Here is an 8,039-nt window from a genome sequence, read left to right as displayed (position 1 = left end):
GGTGATTGGCTGTGGTGTTGTGTATGCTGATTGGTCCCACTGCATGTCCATCAGTGTGTGTGTGTGTGTCTGCACCATGATATACTGGTGTATATTATGACATTTTCTTTTTTTTTTAAATTAGAAAGAGATATTAATCCAATTAGTTCAGTTAAATATGGGAGGTTTGAGCAATACTAACTTTGATTTAACAGATCCTCTCTAAGAGTCTTTCAGCTAAACTGATAAATGTTAGCTAATTTACAGATAACTTCAAGTGTTTCTACCAGGGCTGCAGACTCGAAGCACTCGATGCAAGGCTGAATAAGGCGTTTTTGCTTTCTCCATTATTTTTTTTTAAATTTAGAGTACCCAATTATTTTTTTCTCCAATTAAGGGGCAATTTAACATGGCCAATCCACCTAACTTGCACATCTTTGGGTTGTGTGGGTGAAACCCACGTAGACACAGGGAGAACGTGCAAACTCCACACGGACAGTGACCCAGGGCCAGGATTCGAACCCGGGTCCTCAGCGCCGATGGCTGCAGTGCTAACAATTATGTCACGTGCTGCCCTATCTCCATTATTTCTGACAGTGTTACTCTGCATCAATGTAGTAACAGCAGTCCTTCTTCCTTTTAGTTGGGACCAACTTGCACTTGGAATTCATGCAAAACATTTGGCTGTGCCTGGCTTCTTACTGGCTAGAAGCCAAATATTTAGTCGCCAGCCAAGACTGGGAGGGTAATTTTAACCTATCCATCCAGCATGAAAGCAGCAGGTTAGATTAGCTGCACATTTTCCTGTTCTTGACCTATTTTCCATTGACCTACAGCAAAAGAGTCCAGAGCGTTTTGAGACCCAACAGCGAGGCAAGGTCGGAGTCTGGAGGACTGGAGGGGAACCTGCAGCTGGTGGCATTCCCAGCCGTCTGCTCCTTCTGAGTGACAGAAGTCGAGGATTTGAAAGGTGCTGCAGCAGGAACGTTGGTGAGGTGCTGCAGTGTATCTTGTAGATGGTACATGTTGTGTGTTGGTTAGTCTAGCTGAAGAATTATTGCAGAGACATTGGTATGTCTAAACAGTAACTGGTTTATTAGATACAACTGAACTATGAGCAGCAATACTTGACTAGGTGTTAACCTTTGGAGCCATGAACATTCTCTCCTCAATTCCTTGTCTTGTGTTCTCTCACTTCAAAGTAACAGGAGGTGCTATTTAGTCCCACATATTAAACCCGTATAAAAACTAATTTTATATCTCCCGACAAGTCTTAATCCTTTTTATTCATACATTTTTATATATTATCCATCCCCCCCACCCCCACCACATGTCTCTGACATCACAGATTCAATCTGACAAGAGGCTTCACAACTCTTAATGATTATTATTTGTTTTATTTGCTCAGGGAATATGAGCATCGCTGGCTGGGCCAGCATTTATTGCCCATGCCTTCTTGCCCTAAAACTGAGTGCTTGGCTATTTCAGAGGGTATTTAAGAGTAAACCACATTACTGTGGGTCTGGAGTAACATGTAGGCCAGACCAGGTAAGGATGGCAGATTTTCTTCCCTAAAGGACATAGTGAACCAGATGGGTTTATGTTCTTGTGAGACTTGGAAGATCAGTCATCGATCTTCGAACTTCTTTTTCTTGACTTGGATGATTTACAATGAGAGTTGCAGTCTCTGGTTCTTTATTAGTTTCTGACTTAACATCTGGTTCTTCCAAATGCATGATTGATAGGATTCCTCTGGTTCCTATGTACAGGACGTATATCCTGTTATGATAATAGGGTGATTGTGGTTGTGGACTTCAGTATTAGATACACTGTGGTACACTCTGAACCTCGTGGGTTTACCAGACCTCAGGTTGAAGATCTGCTAGAGATGGTTGTAACAATGCTGCAGATGCCTTGAAGTTGTGTGTTGAAGGTACAGAGACAGGAGTTGCGTTCGTCCAACTTGACCTGCTCGAAGCCTGAACTCGCATCCAAGACTAAATAGTATTTAACATCAGCAAAGATGTGCAGGTTAGGTGGATTAGCCATGGAAAATTGCCCCTTGGTGTCCATCAAATTACTGGTTTACGGGGATAGGATGAAAGCCTGGGCTTACGTAGGGTGCTCTTTCCAAGGGCCAGTGCAGAATTGATGGGCCAAATGGCCTCCTTCTGCACTGTAGTTTCTATGATTCTATGAACTAGCTTACATGTAATCTCTTCTGCTGTGGGCAATTGATAATGCTCTCTTTGTACCACCTGGTTTGGGCCTCTGTGATCCAGACAGGCTAACAGATCCTCATCTGATTTTTGTACAATTGCAATTGGGTTAACCCACCTGATCTGTTCTTCAATTTTCTTGATGATGTGACCTTCTCCATTAAACAAAGAACAAAGAAAAGTACAGCACAGGAACAGGCCCTTCGGCCCTCCAAGCCTGCACTGACCATGCTGCCCGTCTAAACTAAAATCTTCTACACTTCCGGGGTCCGTATCCCTCTATTCCCATCCTATTCATATATTTGTCAAGGTGCCCCTTAAATGTCACTATCGTCCCTGCTTCCACCACCTCCTCCGGCAGCGAGTTCCAGGCGCCCACTACCCTCTGTGTAAAATACTTGCCTCGTACATCTCCTCTAAACCTTTCCCCTCGCACCGTAAACCTATGCCCCCTAATAATTGACCCCTCTACCCTGGGAAAAAGTCTCTATCCAACTCATTCTGTCCAACTTGGTTTCTCAGCATTACTGGTACCTTTTTGGACGGGTGTATTTTGGGTATCACAATTTCGTCAATATTGACAGTGTAAGGGCAGCACAGTGGCACAGTGGTTAACACTGCTGCCTCACGGCGCCGAGGTCCCAGGTTCGATCCCGGCTCTGGGTCACTGTCCGTGTGGAGTTTGCACATTCTCCCCATGTTTGCGTGGGTTTCACCCCCAAAACCCAAAGATGTGCAGGGTAGGTGGATTGGACTCGATAAATTACCCCTTAATTGGAAAAAATGAATTGGGTACTCTAAATTTCTAAAAAAAAAAAATCTTGACAGTGTATTCTCTCTTTAGGCAACATATCTTTGTGCTCACTCAGAATGCCATCAGAGGTAACAATCATTATTCTCTTACTGAGTGCAGATTTTCACACGCGTTGATCCCCAAAATGTGTGTTGCATCATTTTTCACCATTATAAATTAAAGTGCTTGAGACTGCTTTCTATAATTCACTGTAAGTGTCCTTTTGCCCTCTATTGCAATCTCTTCACCTGTGTGAGCAGACAGCTTCAATTTTGTTTCGTTAGCTGTTTTCTTTTACTTACCTTACGATACAGGCTTATGGGAATGACATTTGCTTGTGCATCAGTGTCAAGCTTGAAATTCACCAGCATATTGGCTGTTTTTAAACCAGCCTTCTTTAGAATTTGCTGTTACTGTACTGTTTGCTGTTAGGGGCAGCACGGTAGCATTGTGGATAGCACAAATGCTTCACAGCTCCAGGGTCCCAGGTTTGATTCCGGCTTGGGTCACTGTCTGTGCAGAGTCTGCACATCCTCCCCGTGTGTGCGTGGGTTTCCTCCGGGTGCTCCGGTTTCCTCCCACAGTTCAAAGATGTGCGGGTTAGGTGGATTGGCCATGCTAAATTGCCCATAGTGTCCAAAATTGCCCTTTGTGTAGGGTGGGGTTACTGGGTTATGGGGATACGGTGGAGGTGTGGATCTTGGGTAGGGTGCTATTTCCAAGAGCCGGTGCAGACTCGATGGGCCGAATGGCCTTCTTCTGCACTGTAAATTCTATGAAATTCTATGTACCAATGAGAAGTTCAGCTTATTGGCGCGATTTTCCAGAAAGGTTTCAAAGTGTTGTAGCGAGCGAGAGCTGGTGCGAAATCCCGGCGCTTGGCCCAGCTAGGCCGGCAATGCTATTCAACGTTAATTGGTCCAATTAGCAAGGGCCCACAGGCTTCTCACAGCAAATGAAGGTTCACCAGCTGATTCGCCAGCACCTTGCTTGCCAGCACCCCCCCTCCCCGCGAACATGATTGAGCAGCACTTAAGCTGCATTTGCCCAGCTAACCCCAGTCAGCTTGCAACAATGGTGCCCAGGAGACCAGCCCCAAGATTCGGTGATGCAGACCTGTGAGGCGCCTAGACATAGTGGAGGCCAGGAGAGATGTCCTGTTCCCCAGAGGGTCCCAGAGGGTGAGCCACAGAGCAGCCTGTACTGCCTGGGACGAGATGGCGGTGGCTGTAAGCTCCAGACCAGGACACCAACATCCCCCCCCCCCCCCCCCCCCCCCCGAGACCTTTCTGTCTCCACGTGAGCATCCAGCCCCCCAACTCTCCATGCGACCCCCAACCTTCCTTCACACCCCCATTCCCATCATTGTGAACCACGCATGGTTCTGATGATGATGCCCTCTGTCAAATGTGAGTTGTTATTACTATACAGACTGACCCATCCCTCCCACTGTCCACATGTCCATTCTCCCGCAGGTCCTCCAGCCGACGGTGCTGGCCCATCCCGGGCCATCCTGAGGTACCACAGCTGTCATCGACATCCTCGCCAGTGCAGATGCATGCACCTCAGTTGGAAATGTTAGTGATCAGACGTCTGGGGCACAATCTGATGAGCACCACACAGCTGCTGATGTACATCAGGTGGAAGAATGAACCCCAAGGCGAGACAGCAGTCAGAGATCTGCTGGATCCCAGGACCCAGCTGCATCCCAACCTGATGCTGAGCCTCTGGAAGAGATCATCCCAGAGCTGATGGAGATCATAGGGTGCCACCGGGACATTCAGAGGGAGATGTCAAGGACACTCCAGCAGATCCATAGCTGATTGGAGGAGTCCCAGAGGCTACTGGTGTAGGAGATGTCACCGGCAATGCGTGTCATCGAGGCCAACACTGCAGTGGTGAGCCTGGAGCACGATGTCGGCACCATTTGTGAAGGTGTCCAAGGTCTCGTGCAATCGGTGACGGCCATGGCTGAGGGTCTCGGCAGAATGTCTGACTCGCTGGGGATTGTCACCCAGTACCAGGCTGACCTTGATGCGCCGCTGCAGGACTTGTCCCGCTCTCAGATAGGAATGGCCAAGGCGCTGCGGAGCTTGTTCCAGCTGCAGGTGGCCATTGCCGAGGTGTTGCAGAGCATGTCCCAGTCACTGAGGAGCATTGCCGAAGGCGTCAACGCAATGCTGCAGACATCGGGGAGCCACCAGGGCTGGCAGAGCCAGATAATGCAGGGGCAGCCGGGGCTCGAAACAGCTGCCCCTCTGTCCCAAGGTGAACCCAGCACCCCATGGGCACCGATCGGGAGGAGAGGGCGCTGGGTGGCAATCCAGACCCATCCCATGGAGTGGTAACAGAGGCCACGAGCTCCCCTGAGTTCCACCCCTCTGATGAGGCCATGTCTCACAGTCAGCACGAGGACAAGTTCGCCAGGGCAGGGCACTCTGGCCCCAGTGCCCCCTGAGGATGCCCGTCAGGGGCATCGAAGGCCAAGGGACGAGGTAAGCAGCTGGCTGCCTCCACCTTTGATGTGCACCCTGGCGAGACACCTAGACGTAGCAGTAGAGCTAGGAGAGCTAAGCACATCGAGGATCACTGAGGGCACCGGGGGAGAGGGATAGGTAGGGGGTGGGGTGGTGGGGGAGGTGAGGGATGGGGGTGGGGAGAGGAGGCCTATGGCTGGTCCTCCAATTCCTCCCTGAGTTCATCCTCCAGCCCCTGCTGGTCCGGCACCGCCTCACCATCCTTATCCACCTCCTCCTTCTCCTCGGTGGCCACATGTTCCTCATCACCAACCTCCATTTCAACGCCCTGCTACTGTGCGAGGTTGTGGAGGACCCAGCAGACCACCACAAAGCGGGCAACCCTCCGGGGATGTACTGGAGTGCACCACCGGAGCGGTCGAGGTATCGGAACCGCATCTTGCGGAATCCAATGCACCGCTCGATCACAGCCCGGGTGGTCACATGGGCCTCGTTTTACCAGGTCTCGCCTTCGGTCTCTGGCCTCCCTATTGCTGTCATTAGCCAGGTCCTCAGTGGTACCCCTTATCCCCCAAGAGTCAGCCGCCCATCCTGGGGTAGCCCTCGAAGAAGTAGCTGCCATGGACGCTCCCCGGGAAGCGAGCACACAGGTGCATGATCTTCATGTGGTGGGCGCACACGAGCTGTATGTTCAGGGAGTGGAGCCCTTTTCTGTTAACGTTGGGCACTCCCAGATGGCCCGGTGAGTGCAGGGTAACATGCGTGCCATCCACTACCCCTGAGTCCTGTGGCATCCCGGCGATGGCGGAAACTCTGCCTACCGGACATCCTGTTGGGCTTGGTCCATGTCAAAGTTGATGTAGTTTTCCGCTGTTGGATACACCTGTGGGCTGTGGCCTGCGAGATGCCACACAGGTCCCGGCTTGAGCCCTGGAAGGATCCCGAGGCGTAAAGGTTCAGGGCTGCAGTGACCTTGACGGTGACAGTGGGCGGGTATCCTGCTTCTCAATGTGGTGCCATGTCCGCGAGGGCGCAGGGCCGCACCATCTCCTTTTTAAGGTGGAGCCTCCTGCGGATGCGCTGTCCATCATCTGTTTAAATGACCAACAACGCTTGCACATCCTGGGCCGTCGCGAGACTCATCCTCTGGGTTCCTCTCTGGCCTGATGGGTGTCCGGGTCCTCCGGGTGTGGGGCAGGGCCTGGCATGTGGGCCGCTGCCTCGAGCATCTGCTGACGCTGCTACTGCTGCCGTCGTCTCTGGAGTCTGTGCCCAGCCTAGCAGCAATGCCATGAGGGCAAGTTCTGGGTCCAAAATCCCTGCCATAGTGTTCAATATCTGTAAGGCATTAGGAGAGGGTGTTAGACTGACAAACAACAGTGGCTCTCACCATTCCCCCATTGATTCCTCCCCTCCCGCCCCCACCGCCCCCCACCAGGACTGCCCTGCCCACACACTCCCAGCCGCAGATGGCCCCTCGCACAGGATCCCAGCCCCTGTCCCCTTACACATGCTCATAACGTCACCTAGACTGGGTGCTGGTCCCCTCCCCATTGCACTCACCCACCCTCTGGCCATGGTCATGTCCCCGGTGCTGTGTCCCATCCTCTGGGTGTTCCGATGTTGAATGCTGCTTGTATGGTGTTGCCTTCCGCAGTGTTCAGGCACAGTGTCCAGGCATCACGGTCTGATTAAGATGCTAGGCAATATCTCCCACATGCTACATGGCCTTCCCACCCACGGGAATCCACTTCAGTTGTGTGAATTGCTCACTTCACCATGATTGCCAATTCTGTCAGCAAAGAGGGCGACTCAGTTTCTCGGCTCCCCATAGAAACCTTTCCGTCACGTTTTTGAAAAGGACCACTTGCTAGGGAGGTCACTGAACCATGGGAGACTGGGTAAGGGGGTCGCTCCTGTTAATTGTATGGAAATAGGGCTTACGTGGTGATAATTGGTGTCTCACCACAGCGAGATCCCGATTTAGCCTACGGGAGCAGGCTGGTCGCATCACAAACTTATTGGCGCCTGGTGCGGTTCTCATTTTTGGCTTCTCCCGCTATTTACTGGCCTCATTTTGCCCGAGCGAGAGCGTAATGAGGCCGAAGAATCGCGGCCCACGTGTTTGTGTCATCATCTGCAATCATGTGCATTTTTTCAATTTACACTTCAGAGCAAAATGATTTAGTTTAGCGCAGTTCTTACATTGCTTTCCATAGAGTGGACAACTATGTGGTAAATGCTCTGTTCTGCATCGACTGTATTTAAATATTTTAATAACGGTTTTGTTCCTTTTACTTCAGGCTGTCTATGTATTTTTTTTCCCCAGCACTGTTTCTGTTCAACTGCATGGAGCTACTTGACCGTGTGGAGTTTTATCATCTTCCATCATCTGTTTAATCTGGCATTTTCTTATCTCTGCCACTCTGCAGATATTTATTGCTTTCTCCTGCGTGAGATCCACTCTTCTCAAATCCGTTCTCTCAGAAAAGCATTTGCGATTCCGCAAAATTATTCTATCTCAGATGTTTTCTAACCTCAGTTACGGACCGACTAATGTTGCCACCGCCT

At 50.6% G+C, this 8,039-nt stretch overlaps 1 long non-coding RNA gene across 1 annotated transcript in view; it reads left to right on the top strand.

Moving 5' to 3' along the window:
• Nucleotides 1–387: 387 nt before the first annotated feature.
• The window catches only part of LOC140422788 (uncharacterized), an 88,916-nt gene continuing 81,264 nt past the window's right edge, over nt 388–8,039 (top strand). The window contains exon 1 of the long non-coding RNA XR_011947606.1: nt 388–969. This is a non-coding gene — a long non-coding RNA (uncharacterized lncRNA). The remainder of the gene's footprint in view (nt 970–8,039) is intronic.

This window comes from Scyliorhinus torazame, chromosome 5 (assembly GCF_047496885.1).
Source record: "Scyliorhinus torazame isolate Kashiwa2021f chromosome 5, sScyTor2.1, whole genome shotgun sequence".
Lineage (NCBI taxonomy): Eukaryota > Metazoa > Chordata > Chondrichthyes > Carcharhiniformes > Scyliorhinidae > Scyliorhinus > Scyliorhinus torazame.
Note: the sequence above shows the minus strand (reverse complement) of the source record. Positions and strands in the feature narration are given on the sequence as shown.